Genomic DNA, 15619 nt, shown 5'->3' with positions numbered 1-15619 from the left:
AATCCATTCATGGCACAGAATTCCCAACTCTCAACTGCTCAGCCTCTCCTTATGCAAATTTTGTGTTTTTGGCTCCCATTTTACACACAAGAAAACCAGTACATGACAGAAATTCCAGGCCTGAAATAGGGTGTCCACCATCAGCTCAGGGATGTTCAGGAATGATTTCATGTCATTGAGTCTTGCTTAAGAATTATATTGTACACACAAATCAGTCTATAGAGAACTTATTCATGTAAACACCGTTTAGAACATAAAAAAAGTTATTTCCCCCAAGTTGAAAAAAATTTCCTTTAGAAATTTTCTTTTGGTGTTTTCATGTTAAAGGGCCATCATGAACTTCATTAAGTTTTAAAATAAAGCATGTTTCTATTTTCCCCTTTTATTGAAAATACTTTTCTCATTGAATATATACTGATTAAAATGTCTCCTCCCTCTACTCCCCCCAGTTCCTCCTGACCTTGCCTCCCATCCAGATGAACTCCCTTTCTGTCTCTCGTTAGAAAATAACAGGCTTCTAAAAGGCAAAACATAATGAATCAAATTATAATAAGCTAAAATAAACCACCACTTCAAAGTTGGACACGGTAAATTAACCACAACAACAAAAGAGCCCCAATAGAAGGCACAGGAATTTGAGAGCCGCTGGTTCACACACTCAGGAGTCCCATGGAAACGCTACACTGAAAGCTACAACATATACACAATGGACCTAATGATTATCCACCTTGGCCCTGTGCTTGCTGCTTCATTCTCTGTGAGTTCATATGATCTTTGCTCAGGTTATGTAGAAATCTGCTTTTCCTGGTGTCATCCATCCCTTCTGTCTCTTACGGTCCTCCTGCCTCCTCTTCTGTGGGTCTCTTGGGCTCTGAGATGTGGGATTTGTGGGAGACAACCCATTTAGAGCTGTGTGTTCCAAGGTCTCTCTCTGCTTAATGTCTGACTATGAGTCTCTGTGTTTGTTCCCACATGCTGCAGGAGGAAGCTTCTTTGATGATGACTGAATAAGGGACAGATTTATGAGTATAGCAATATACCATTAGGAGTTATTTTGCTGTTGTTGTTTTAGACCAGTAGTATTTTGGTTTTATCATAGTCTCTGGATAGCTAGTCTCTGGTCCTTGGTCACCTGAGCAATTTCAGGTATGGATTCAGGAAATCTAAAAGAAATGATCACTTCTCCTGATTCATACCACACACCAAAATTACACCAACATGAACTAATTCGAGAAGTTTATAAGTAGCAACAACAGTGAAGCAGAAATAAATGCACCATGATAAAAAAAAAAAAAAAAGAAAACCCTAGAAGCAGATAGAATCCTCACAGAATTATGTCAGAATATCAGAGGATAACTGATACTGAAGCTACTTAAAGCATTCCTTGATGTAAAATGAAGGCAAGGATTCCAGATTCAGTATGAAGTTAAAATTACCTGGTACCAACCCAGATAAAGTGCAAAAATGAAAATTTTTAACTTTTATTATCATCTTTTTGCCATTTCACATGATATATTACCATCTTTTTGCCATTTCACATGATATGCCTTGCTTAGGGCACACTCTAGGGGTGCAGCGTCCTCCTAGATCCAGTTCTGGTCCAGGCTGGGAGCGAGCATGTGGGGAGGCTGTGCAGAGCGGGTGCAGGGCAGCCTGACAGCTGGAGCTGTGTGGAAGGCAGCCTGAGACCGAGTGGGAGGGACGGGTCTCCAGTGGGCGGGGACACCTGCCTGATCATTGGCCTTTAGGAGAAAAGAAACAGCAGGGCGGACTTAGATAAAAAGTAAGAAAAAGAGCCGGAGGTTGGTGTTTTGAAAGAAGCACGTAACCGGAAGAAGAGATGTATTGGGCGGGGCCAGGCGGAGCCGCTTCAGGGAACCTGGCTGAAGGGACAGGAAATTTCACCATTCTGTGTTGGACTCCTGGAGCACTGTGGTCCGGAACTGCACGTGGAAGACCCGGCCGGGTATTCGGGACCTGAAATCTCCCCGGAGCCGCAGTCGCCGCGCGGGGCGGCCTGGGAAAGTCACCAGTCAGCAGCGCAGTGGCGGGAACCGCAGCCCGGCGGCCCTGGAACCTCCCAGGTCAGAGGAGCTGCGGGGCTGGGACGCGGGAGGGGAGGGACCGGGGTGTGCGCGCGCGGAGGCTGCTCAGAAGGACACAGCTTCCAAAATTCTGTTCTGGGTCGGGTGGTGGTGGCGCACACCTTTAATCCCAGTGAAAGACCCTAGCCCTTCAGGCTTACACCCCCAAGCCTCAGGAAAAGAGAAACTTCAAGCACCAGGAAATGAGAAACTAAAAATCTAGTTCCAAGGGCAACCTGACTTAGCCATTGTTCAATCTCCCCTGCAACCATATAACAATGTAAAAAGATTTCTGTTAAGAGATGTGCTCAACTGTGACTGGGATAGTTGCAGGTGTTCCAGGAAGGACCACTGTGACCTTTGTGCAAACTCCACTCCCGCCCTGATATCCCCCCTTGAGGTTTCAGGAAGAATGTACCTGTTGATGTAACTGTACCCCCTCTGTGATCACTTTGTACCCAGACCATGATCTTATGAAATGAAATTGTATGGGAATTGTAATCTTGTGGGTTTTGTGTGTTTTTCCTTTATAAGCCCTTATGGGGCTGCAGTAAGATGCGGCTCTTGCTCTTAGGAGCAGGGTTTGCCCTTCTATATAGAAGCTTAATAAATCCTCTTGCATTTGCATCAACTGGACTGTGGAGTCTGGGTTCTTGGGGCACCCACTCGAGACCCCCAGATTTGGGGTCCAACATTGGAGGTTCCACCGAGATTGGGGTGCCCCCGGGCCCCCACTCTGCCAGTTGGAGGTAAATGAGCTCGATCTATGTTTTATGTTATTGTGTCTTGTCTTTTGTCTGGTTGATTTGGCATTTGTATTTGGTGCCTGCAGAAGTGTGCAGGACTTGTGTCTGCGACTTATGAGGGAGAGCAGACGTGCTCTAGGGTCCCCGGGTCCTCCAGAGTGATCTGATGAAAGAGATGAATCTCTCCTTCCCTGGGGGAGTGATGCTGTTCACAGCAGCCACTCCCATTTGAATTTGAATTTGTAATTTGTACTTTTGGTTTTGTGGCTGAGTCAACTACCACGGGGACTGTGTCTGTCCTTGTCCTCTTTGTGGGTTTTTTTTTTTTTTTTTTTGAGTCTGTCTTTTGCCTCTACCTTTCTCTCTCCATATGGGCAACAACTAACTACCCCCTAAGTTTGACCTTAGATAACTGGAAGAATGTCCTCACTCAGGCTCACAATGCCTCTCTGGATATCAAGAAAAGGAAATGGATCACCTTCTGTTCCTCGGAATGGCCGGCCTTTGGGGTCAGCTGGCCAGGGGATGGGACTTTTAACATTGACATCATTTCACAGGTGAAGGCTCAGATCTTTGACCAAGGACCACACGGACACCCAGATCAAGTGCCTTATATTTCAGTCTGGGAGAGTTTAGCTAGAGTCTGATCCACCTGTCTGAGTGAAGCCGTTTCTCACTGCTTCGCCTGCCCCAGCAACGCTGGGACCCAGACCTCCCCCTCTTCCTTCTCAAACTCCCCTTGTCCCTTCAGCCCCGGCTGCCCTCCGACCATTCCCTCCTTTACCCTCTTAAGGAAATCAAGCGTGAAACCCCCGGTCTTTCCAGAGGACCGGGGAGACTAATGATGGAATCACTCCCCTCATGCAGATCTGCCTGCCAGCACAGGAAAAAAAAATCCTCCAAAACGGCTCCAGACACTGGCTAGGCAGCCTGTGAGCAACGGAGCAGAGCAGAGCTGGCAGGAGTCAGCTGGAGCCTTGAGGAGCTCAGAATGTGGGGGCTGGTGGAGAACTAACTGCCCTTCCAGGGTCACAGCTGATAGGTCTGTGGGCCCAGCCAGGGCATGGAGTCACTGTTAGTCTGCCGCTCTCATGTACTTAAAAATCTGAGATTAATAGCAATCTTTTGCCCCCATGGTGCATGCCTGTGCGTCTTCTTCATCTCCCATGCTGTTGGGTGGGACTCCCAAGACCTTCCCCGGGAGCTAAAACCTGATCAGGATCTGGCTCCAAGAATGGAATGTCACTCCCTATGTGAGGCTAACGGACAGTTTCTTGTCTATGATTACTGAAGAAAATCACAAGAAAGACTTTGATATAAAAGGTTATAAAAGGTCAGTAAACTGTTTATACCTGCAAATACTGAATTTGAAAGTTAATTCTGGTTGGTTTTCATCTTAGAAATGGCTAATGGTTAAACAGGTATATGACTTGGAAATGTAAGCAAGCTTTAACTGTATGTATGTATGTATGTATGTATGTATGTATGTATGTAACTTGGATCCAACTGTATGTATGTATGTATACAAGTAATTATTGTTTTAAAAAAATATATAACACCTAAGTACTTATGTCTTTACTAAGTTTCTAAAAATTTAAGTAGATAACAACATATGTTTAATAAATAAAATGTTTGATGAATATTAAAGCTACACATCAATGCCTTTATACACAGAAATATACCTTGCTCTGGCAGCTAAACTTTGTAATTTAAGATTTACTCATGTAAAATGATAATGATCTTAAAGACATAAAAGGATCATAGGAAACAGCTGAGATTTGTAAATATATGGTAGGACTAAAGTTCCAAAAAGAGTCTGGTTGCAGTGATGGACCTTAGCAGTTTTAAAATTGCCAGTGTCAGGTGATGATCACCGAAAACACCAGCCATAGTAAAATAAAACAGACAGACTATGTATGTGCTGCCAAAGATAGGGTCAAAGAAATCATCCAAGCTTCTAAGTAAAAGAACCAAAAAGATTATGTTTTTCTCCCCCTTAAAGTATATTTGTAAGATCTTAATCTTTTAAAGACAGTTTTTATAGTTAAAAACCAATGACTTAAAAATGTTTCTCCTTACCCAAGGTACATTCAGGCTTAAGAATGTTGTCTAGCCTCCTTGTATTTGCTAAGTTTGCTAAGCTTAAGTTATTTAGATAAGCTGATACATATATTGATATTTTGTTTTGATTTCTTTACTAAACCTGTATTTGATACTAGAAGAAGCTTCAACTTAAAAGCATTGTTTTTAGTCAGTCATGAGTAATCAAGTTTATTTTTAATTATAGTCAGGATAAATAAGTACTGATATAATATTACAGGAATAACTTTACTCATTTATTCAGTCCCTTGCATATGTTTTCAGGGTTGAGCTTAAAACAAGTAATTAGAAACAAAGTTTGTCTATTCAGACATCTGGACAGCCCTCATACTTCAGAGATCTGCAGAATATGGCATTTAAATGTTGATCTAAAAGTTTATTATATAAGACAGGCTTCCAGATCCTAGCAGTGACCCAAGGTCTCTGAAGAAGATTACGTATGAGGCACCACAACATCTCTGCCTGGATTATGACAATGCTGACCACAGGGCAAGATGCCCCAATGCTAGGACCCAGCCCAGACTGGACAAGCAGTAGGACACTGGAATAGAAGGTCAATCTTCCGTGTCCCTATTCCACAGGAAAAATGCTCTGCCTTATGGGCCTGATGGCGGAAGAAGATTGATGCTGTTCTGACTGGTGCCTCCAACGCTATTGAGACCTGGGTAGAGATTGGTCACTATAATTTATAGGATTGGATGCTTCTTGGTCCTTCTCAGATCTCTGACAGTACTGATGGCTAGACTAGCTCTAATTTTGTCAGCATGGCAGCATCAGACAACCAGATCCTTCTGCAAGGCCATAGCTAGCTTGTTAGCTCACTTTTAAAAAGATGTTCTAAGATATAAAAATTTACAGGTACCCATTACCTGCTTTGTCTACAATATGGATTTCAGTACAGATTGATAATACTAATGTATCTAAAACTTTTGTAAGTAGGCCTCAAAGGATCAAAAGAGTCATAAAAACCTAGACTCACTTCACAGAGGTCGAAAGGACCCCAGATAAGTATTCCGAAAGATGGTATTTTTCCTTTCTCCTGGTCTTGGGACTACTGCTTTTCCCATTACTAAGGGTATGGACCTAAGGGTTCCAAATAAGTTCATAAATTTTAAATTATGTTCCTAGTTTAAATCTGTCTCAACAGATTTCTATTTGGCTGGCAGGCACCTCCAAGTTTCACTTGCTGACTGTACTGCTCCAGACGACTATGGGCTCCAGATGTGCTAAAGGCCAACATGGACCAGCCCAGCTAACATGATTCTTCTCTGTCCCTATGGGGTCAGGCAGCTACATGCTACTGACAAATGCCCCCTGCCAAGTCTTTGATCAGCTTTTCAGCCTTTTGGGGGAGAGGCCCTGATAACGGCACCCCAATGCCAGCTCTTAGCAGTTCCAGAAGAGAATACATCATCCCAATTCCTTGTTCAAAAGAGGCTGAGATGCTGGGTCAAAAGAAAACTCCCTGGCATAGAGACAAGATGGATAATTATACTTGGACTATGCATGGCCATTACAGGCCATGAGTTACTAAAATAGGCCATGAGTTACCAAATGTAATACCATAATTTTAAGATTAAAATTTGCCAAAAAGAAAATGGGGGAATGAAAGACCCTAGCCCTTCAGGCTTACACCCCCAAGCCTCAGGAAAAGAGAAACTTCAAGCACCAGGAAATGAGAAACTAAAAATCTAGTTCCAAGGGCAACCTGACTTAGCCATTGTTCAATCTCCCCTGCAACCATATAACAATGTAAAAAGATTTCTGTTAAGAGATGTGCTCAACTGTGACTGGGATAGTTGCAGGTGTTCCAGGAAGGACCACTGTGACCTTTGTGTAAACTCCACTCCCACCCTGATATCCCCCCCCTTGAGGTTTCAGGAAGAATGTACCTGTTGATGTAACTGTACCCCTTCTGTGATCACTCGGTAACCAGACCATGATCTTGTGAAATGAAATTGTATGGGAATTGTAATCTTGTGGGTTTTGTGGGTTTTCCCTTTATAGGCCCTTATGGGGCTGCAGTAAGAAGCGACTCTTGCTCTTGGGAGCAGAGTTTGCCCTTCTATATAGAAGCTTAATAAATCTTCCTGCTATTGCATCAACTGGACTGTGGAGTCTGGGTTCTTGGGGCACCCACTTGAGACCCTAAACTTTGGGGTCCAACACCAGCACTTGGGAGGCAGAGCCAGGCGGATTGCAAAGCTACACAGAGAAACCCTGTTGCCAAAAAACCAAGCCAAACAAACAAACAATTCTTCTGTGGACATCGTTCCGTTGTCGGTAAGGTTGAGATCCTATGAAGTGGGGTTTATCGTGTTTTTTTTCTTTTATGGTTGCCAGAATGTTTTCACCATATAATCTCGTAGAGCATCTGCAGCGTCTGTAGTTTGCAAACGGGGTTTCTTTGATACTGTACCAGTTACAAAGCTCCTAGAATTGAAATTCATCCATGGTTTCTTAACTTCCCATACTCCACTACTTGCCTATTCAGTAGAGTGGGCTTTGGCCAGAGGAATTGACTTCCCCAGAGTGCTTTGTAGATATTAGTCACGTGAGGAACCTTTGTAGATTTGATTGAATCAGAAAATGTACGTTATAAAGCACCACAGTTATGATTGTAAATATTAACATTTACTGAGCAAAGTTTTATTCCCCATTAATTTTCCATCTGAGATGTATGCACTCTGTTGTAAACACAGAATTCTGAAATGTGTCTTCATATGCTTAGTTGTTGATATTACACCTTAGGTCTGAATGAAAAATGAGGACACAACTGCTCGAAGATGTGTTTGAGGAGAAGGTTTATTGTAGGTCTGAGGGAGAAAATAGCCAAAGGCATCTGGAAGGGCCCAGATTGAACTGGTCCATGAGAGGGGAAAGAAATGAAGAGGAGATGGGAGAGAGGTGGAGGCCAAGAGAGGAACTTAGATCCTAGAGGCCAAGAGAGCACCAGGCAAAAAAAAAAAAAAGAGTCTGCTTTGAAATGTTAATTGGCACCTCAGTTAGCCATTTGTCATGAGTTTTTTGTCCCCTGACAAGGTCCAGGCAAGCCCAGTATACATGCTGTGAGAAGATGTTATCAGGCCACACTATTTTTATAGATAGAAAAACACATTAAGATGAACACAAAATTAGAATGCGCCTTTTGAATAACTGGACACCTACATCAGAAAAATGTCTCCTTCAAGAAATAGACTGCCCATGCTCATGTGGCAAAAGTGTTGTTTTTTATTTCATGGTTTGTTGACATTCAGTGCTGTGACTGTGGGCTTCTTGTAGGAGGAGTGGGAATGTCTAGACAGAGATCTCCTCTTGGAGAAGTACAGCAGTCTGGTTCTGAGGGTCAGAGTAATTTTCTTGCAGTCTCCCTTGCTCTTTCTCAGGGTTCTTTGACAGACCACTCCGCATGTGTGTGAGGTGTGTGTCAATGAAGTTTCACATCCTCGGAGATAAAGAGACATTTTTCATGATATTTTCTCTCTTCTTCATATTTATCCTTTGGCAGGTGTTACCTTCTTTTGGTTTTGTTCCATGGAAAGTTCCAAGTACATCTGAAGGATCCCTTTCCCATATACAAGTCTCACATTGCTCAGTGAGTCCTGCTCACCTGTGGAGCAGAACAAAGAGCCCTGCATAGTGAAGAGAGACAAGGCAGTAGCAAAGGATCCAGGTATGTTACAAGGAATGAAGAAGGGGTGGGGAGATGTCAAATGATGGTAGGAACAGGACATGAAATTGGTTTTGGCAGATTCTATTTCATTAATGATTATGGAAAATTTCACTGAAAAAAAATACTAGATGTTGTAATATGGATTTCCCATTATTGGCTGTGTAATAAGCAGTCAATTGTTCTCAGTATTTGAAAAGTTGTGAGTCTCTGACATGACTGTTGCCCATTGAAAATAAAATTTCTTTGACCCAGGCTGAAAGCAGCACCCTGGATATGGGTGTGAACTGAGCCATTTAAAGGCAGGTTGAGTATTTGTACATATAGCAAATATCAGTAGTTTGTGTCTGTGTAGACCTTGTTACCTTCCTTTTCATTACTTGTGACCAGGTTCCCAGTACTCCATATATTTCCTTCTGTGGAGCTGGCCTCATATTGAACCAGAAAACCTTCTGGTATGCATAAAATAGTCTTGCCCCTATGCCACCTGTGGGCATGTCTTGCCTGGCAGATTGGGATTATTGCACACAGGATCCAAATCTGGTTATGGCCATTTGTAACTGTGCCCCTGTCCCATCCTGCATAGCAGTTTTTGACAAAATGAATTCTACGACCAGGGAGTCCAAGATATCTGTAGACAGTGTGAGTGGTCTGATCTGAGCTTTCTCAAGAAGGTCCCCTTGCTTTCTGACTCTCCTATTCATGAATTGTTTTGCAAAGTTCATTACAGTTGTAATTCTTATCTCGGATATTCACATGCTGATGCACAATAGGCTTTGAGCTGTGATCCAGAACCTTCTTATATTTAACACACATGTGATTGTTGTCTGTAAAATCAGCACAGTTAAGGATAATAGGGATTGATGCATAAGTAATAGATTCAATAACTGCTGTTTCCTTAAGAAAAGTAAACTAGCAATGCTTAGGAATAGAGTTCTCAGCAGAGGCCCTTTGTGCTTCACTGTCCTTAAATGTAAGCTCAGAAGAACCTCCACTCAACCCACAAGGAACGATAATAAACTTCTCATTCTTAGCTAAACTGCACACCTTGCAGAAGGTCAGTTAAGTGACTGAGGAATAATGAACCCCAAAGAAGGAGCTCTCTGAAGGATCATATGAAAGAAAATTTCTGTTTTCTTGTTGTGTATGCTTTTGAGACACAATCATTATATATAGAATTGCTCAGGTAAAAACTATGTAACTAACCTGGGCTGTCATGGAACTGACCAGATAGATCCTCTTGCTTCAGCCTCCCTAGTGCAATGATTAAAACCATGCTGTCCCAGGACTAAATTATAGAGACCACATCTCAAAAAATAACTAAACAAAAAGATCAATATGCATGCACACAACCAAAAGCTCTTTCTGTAGTCTAAAAGCTTTCCATTTTTAAAATTAGCAATATAGTAGTTTAATCCAATAGTAAAAACAGAACATTCTATGTATACTGCAGTGCATTTCTTTGCTCTGAATATTCAGTTTTCTAAGCACATATGCAAAATCCATAGTGGCCACTCGAGTTTATACTCCCCAAAGTGGTGTATAATTTTGTTCCTTTCCTTACATTCATGCCAGATTTTGCTATTTATCTTGGTGATGGCCATCCTGATTGGGGTGCAATGGAATCTTAAGTGAGATTTAGTTGCCATCTCCCTGATAGCTGTGTACACTGGACTTTTTTTATGAACAGGGCTTGAGAAGGACCCAAGCGAGCTGCACATCCTAATCAGTGGATAAGTACATATGAGCATATCTTGTGCCTACTAACTTTAAAGACCTCTAGACAACTGGTTTTGAAACTCTAAAAGAAGTGGCCAAATCTCAGTTCATATCCAATGCCAATATTACACCACCATGAAAATAAATGGATGATTAAGCAGCAACAACAGTGAAGCAGAAATTCAAGCACCCCATTAAAAAAAAAGCCCAGGAGCAGATTGATTCAACACAGAACTCTGTCAAGACTTCATAGAATAACTGATACTGAAGCTTCTTCAAGTGTTCCTTGATTTAAAAATGAAGCTAGGCTTCCAGATTCTCTATGAAGCTAGAGTTCCCTAATACCAAACCAGATAAAGACACAAAAATGAAAGCACACACTGAAGTGGTCATTTAAACGTCTATTATTATTTTGCCATTTCACATGATATATCTCGCATAGTGTACGCTCACATTTCTTATTCCCCACAGTCCTCATCCATAGTGCCAAGTCTCTCTGGCTTCCCCTCTCTCCCTCCCTGTCTCCCTTCTTCTCTCTTTTTCCTTATCTCTTATTTATTTCCTACCTCTTATGTTCATTTCTGTTCATTTTGTTCTTTGATCCACCAAGATTAACCAGGGCCACCTCTGAAACTGGGTTTGGAGCTGTTTTTGAGCTGTTGAGCTCAGCAGTAGAAACACAACTAAAGACAGTGATTCCTCCTCTCCTAAATTCTGTCCATAGTCACAGTTGAGAGGTAAAGGGTGGGACATTGTGAGCATCTTCCCTTCCTAGACTGATTGTAGCTAAGGCTGGTCTTGAGTGAGGCCAGTGCAGGTAAGACAGTTGCTCTGGGTTACTGATTACTGTAGTTGTGTGGAGTCTCGAGAATGGCAGGTCATGCCCATTCCCTCTCTTCCCCTTAGTTCCTTTGCACAGCCTCTTCCTCAGTATTCCCAGAGTCTTAGATGGCACGGTATAACTCACGGTTGAAGGCTGTAACCTTGTAATATCACCATCTTGTGGTGAAAGCAGAACAGTGCAGGATGAAATCAACACTAGGCTGTTAGCAGTTGACCATGACTTCCTGAGACACCTATTTCCTTTCCAAATCCTGAGTTCCTTGAGAAATGTCTTCTCCCAGGTCAGTATTGCGAATAAGTGTAATTCTGGACATTTGGCCAGGAATAGTGGAGTTCTGTGAAGGAAAGATAAAGATGGCTTTTTAGTGTCACTTCATTTGCATAGTGATGGTAATGATTATCCAGCTTCCTGGGAAAGCTCTCCAGAGTGAGTTATGGTGTCTAAAATTTAGACTATTTTATATAATAGGAGAACGCGCAGCTGGAATTTCACTTTTATGTTGAACTAGTGCTACTTGCAAAGAGAACTTTTTTGATTCATTATTTTTTTGACTAAGCCATTCAGCTCCTCTACCTTGTCTTCAAGCTTGATATTCTGTCTCCTGCCTGATGTGTTTCAGTTATTGTTAGGTTCATTGCATTTTCTTTTCTTGTTTCATTTCAGCTTTTTTCTTTTTCTTTTATTTTTTTGGTATTTCTAACTACTGAGTGAATTCAGTTTTCATTTCTTACATTTTCCTCCTGTCCGTGAGCCATTGACTAGTGTTTTCATGCCCATCAATTATTACCATCAATCAATTATTGCATTTCTCATTTCAAGTTTTTCCCCTTGGTATTTCTTACTATTTATTGAATTCAATTTTCATATCCTGCAATGTCCCCATTTCCGTCAGCCATTTGCTTGTGTTTTCATGTCCATCAATCATTTTGTATTTATCCCGAGTTGATTCACATGCTTTATATTCTTTGACTCCCTTGATCATGACTCTGGATTTTCTATTCTTCCTCTTGCATATCATTTAAATTGCTCTCCTTAGGGGATACAGCTATGGTTGTGATTTGAGTCAAGGACAATTAGTCTCATTTTTAATATTTTGTGTTGAGAATGGGACCAAAACAAATCAGAGTTTACCCTGTCTGTTGTATTTTACAGTGTGGCTTGATCCCAGAAGGCTGGCGTCCCAAGATGAAAACTTAGGCGGAATAACTAGTGTTGAAAGGGCTCAGTAACTAGGATGGAGGTTAGGTAGCAGAGTGCAGAGGCCTTCTAGACCCAGTCCTGGTCAAGGCTGGCAGCGAGCATGTGGGGAGGCTGTGCAAAGCGGGTCCAGGGCAGCCTGACAGCTGGAGCTGTGTGGAAGGCAGCCTGAGACCGAGTGGAGGGACATGGCTCTGAGGGTTAGGGACACTATCCTGATCAGAAAAGTTATAGGTTAAAGAAAAAAAAATGCATCTGTAAAACTAATTAAGGAATGGGAAGTGTGTGGCCTGAGTGTTTAAGAGGGACCACTGGGATGGTGGTGTAGTGGGCGGGTCCAGGGGGACCCACTTAAATGATCCTGCCCAGAGTGACAGGAAACTCCACCATTCCCTGAGGGACCTGGTTTTAGTCACCCATCATGAGTGAATAGGCCAGAACTGGATCCTGCAGGGGCTAGAACTGTGAAGGTCAGAGGAGCTGTGCGGCTGAGAAATGGGCAGGAAGGGAACTGCCATGTTTTCCACAGCTGCTCACAAGGGTGCCTTGTCTCAAAGCCTGATGTTCTGTCTCCTACCTAATCAATTGATCTCTTTGAATTATTATTAGGCTTATTGCATTTTTTATTTCTTGTCATTTCAGTTTGGTTTTTGTTTGTGTATGTTTAACCAATGAATTCATTTTTCATATCCTTATTTTCTACAATCATTTCCTTGCCCATGAATCATTTTGTTCCTATCCTCTTTGAGTTGATTCCCATGCTTTATATGCTTTTACCTCCTTGAGCATGCTCATCTTTTCGAGTTCTGTATATTGGATATCGTTTAAATTGCTCTCCTTGGGGGTTACAGATATTGTTTATGATTTGAGCCAAATGTTTTTTTTTTATCTTAGTTTTAATTTGTGTTGGGAATGGGACTTGAGCATCAGAATTTAGAATGTTTGTTGTCTTTTGCTGTGCGTTTTTAACCCAGGAGCCTGTTAACCCAAGATGAGAAGTTAGGCAGGAAAACTTGTATCTGAAAGGTTGAGAACTCACTGTGGGGGTCAGATACCAGGTGCAGCGTCCTCCTAGATCCAGGTGTGGTCCAGGCTGGCAGCGAGCATGTGGGGAGGTTGTGCAGAGCGGGTGCAGGGCAGCCTGACAGCGGGAGCTGTGTGGAAGGCAGCCTGAGACCGAGTGGGAGGGACGGCACAATGAGGTAGGGACAGAACATGGTGAGATGGTTTAAGGAAAGAGTCTGTGGGGGCGCAGGAGAATTGTTCAAGTAATTAAGAAAAAGAGATCGTGGTAGGCAGGTTTAAAGAAAATGCGTAACCGGAACCCAGGATGTATTGGGCGGGGCCAGGAGGAGAAGGTCCATGGAACCAGCCTGAAGCTACAGGAAATTCCACCATTTTGTATTGGACTCCGGGAGCCCAGTGGTCAGTACCTGGGTGAGGAACACAGCTGGGTATTTGGGGACCTGAAAACTTCCCTGAGGCGACCCTAAGCTGCAGGCACTGCCCAGAGTTGGGACCTGAAATCTCCCGGAGCCGCAGTCGCCGCGCGGGGCGGCCTGGGAAAGTCACCAGTCAGCAGCGCAGTGGCGGGAACCGCAGCCCGGCGGCCCTGGAACCTCCCAGGTCAGAGGAGCTGCGGGGCTGGGACACCGGAGGGGAGGGACCGGGGTGTGCGCGCGGAGGCTGCTCAGAAGGACGCTGTCGGCTCCCGCCGCCCGTGATGGAGGCGGTGGCAGTGGAAGTGGTAGTTTACGTCGCCTGCAGCCAGGCTCAGACATTTCCACTCACTACAAGCTGGGTGCTTCCCTATGGGCCACTCGCACCCCTCAAAAGTGTTTGTCACAGTTCTCTCGCCTTCTCGTCCCTTGCTCTCTTACTTGTTCTCTGTCTGTACGTCTGCCTCTGTCATGTCCGCACTCCGAGACGGCCTTTGGCTCTTCTGCTCATCCTCTTTCCCCAATAAACCTCCCGCCCTAGACCTGTTGCACATGGCATGTTCTCTTCCTGACCACCATGGCCGTCCTCCAGAGGTACCCCATTTTCGCAGCTTTATCCTTACAGATACAGCTTCCAAATTCTGTTGATATCTTTGTGTTGTCGGTAAGTTTGATATCCCAGGAAATGGATCTTATCGTGATTATTTTCACTTATCTGACGGTTGCCAGACTGTCATAAAATAATTCTTAAAATAACCTAATAGAGTATTTTCATTTTCTATTGTTTGCAAACAGGGTTCTTTCTGCTATGGTGGCTGTTCCAAAGCTCCTGGAATTTAAATTCATCCATGCTTTCAAACTCCCGTTTTTACCATTTGCCACTTCAAGAGAGAGTGGCCTTTATCCCTGAGACTAGACATTCTCAGAGAGCAGATAATAATTACATGAGGAACCAGTGCAAATATAATTAAAAAGAAAATATATTTTATAGAGTCTCACAATATGGTTGTAGACATTATGCAAACCTTTTACTCCCCATTAGTTTTTCATCTGAGATATATGCAGTCTGGGATGTAAATACAGTATTCAGAAATGTGTCTTCATATGCTGTGTTCTTATGTCACATCTTCGTTCCAGGCAATCCCCAAATAAATAGTGTGAGAGTCCATCAGGCCACAGTATTTTATAGTTAGCACACTCATTAAAAATTGAATCAAAATTTTAGAAAGCCTCATTTGAATAATTGTAATCCCTCACCTGTATCAGGAAAATGTCTCCTTGCTTGAAGAAGAGCATTCTACTCATGCACACATGGCTAAACTGTCCTTTCTTATTTCAGGGTTTGTTGACATTCAGTGCTGTGACTGTGGACTTCTTGTGGGAGGAATGGGAATGCTCCGGCCTTGCTGATGGGGCTCTCTGCAGAGATCTGTTGGAGAATTACAGCAGTCTGGATTCTGAGGGTGAGAATAGGGTTCCTGAGAAAACTACTCTGCGAGTATGTGATCTGTTATTTGTAGACTGAAGTTTCTCAGTCTCACCCAGGCCTGCTTGGGCAGCAGCTGTGTTTATAAAATAATCACTCAGAGGCTTAATTGCAAACTGTTTGGTCTGTGGCTCAGGCTTATTGCTAGCTAGCCATTACATCTTAAATTAACCCATTTCTATTAATCTACGTATCGCCATGTGTCTCATTGCTTTACTTGGCAGCTCTAAGCGTTTCCCGGACTCCCCCTTTCTTCTCCCTGTATCTCTGTTGGATTCCCCCCCACCTCCCACCCCACCCCGGCTATAACCTGTCTTGCCATAGGACAGAGCAG

At 43.0% G+C, this 15619-nt stretch overlaps 1 protein-coding gene across 1 annotated transcript in view; it reads left to right on the top strand.

Annotated features, from left to right (window-relative positions):
* The first annotated feature begins 1843 nt into the window (after positions 1-1843).
* LOC114683969 (zinc finger protein 420-like) overlaps positions 1844-15619 on the top strand; it is a 28552-nt gene continuing 14776 nt past the window's right edge. Inside the window, 2 exon segments of the mRNA XM_037202516.1 lie at positions 1844-2084; positions 8439-15262. The gene's annotated coding sequence lies outside the window, so the exon portion shown is untranslated.

The sequence above is a fragment of the Peromyscus leucopus genome, chromosome 1 (genome assembly GCF_004664715.2).
Source record: "Peromyscus leucopus breed LL Stock chromosome 1, UCI_PerLeu_2.1, whole genome shotgun sequence".
Classification (NCBI taxonomy): Eukaryota; Metazoa; Chordata; class Mammalia; order Rodentia; family Cricetidae; genus Peromyscus; species Peromyscus leucopus.
The sequence above is the reverse complement of the archived record's forward strand: the minus strand, read 5'-3'. Positions and strand labels throughout refer to the sequence as shown.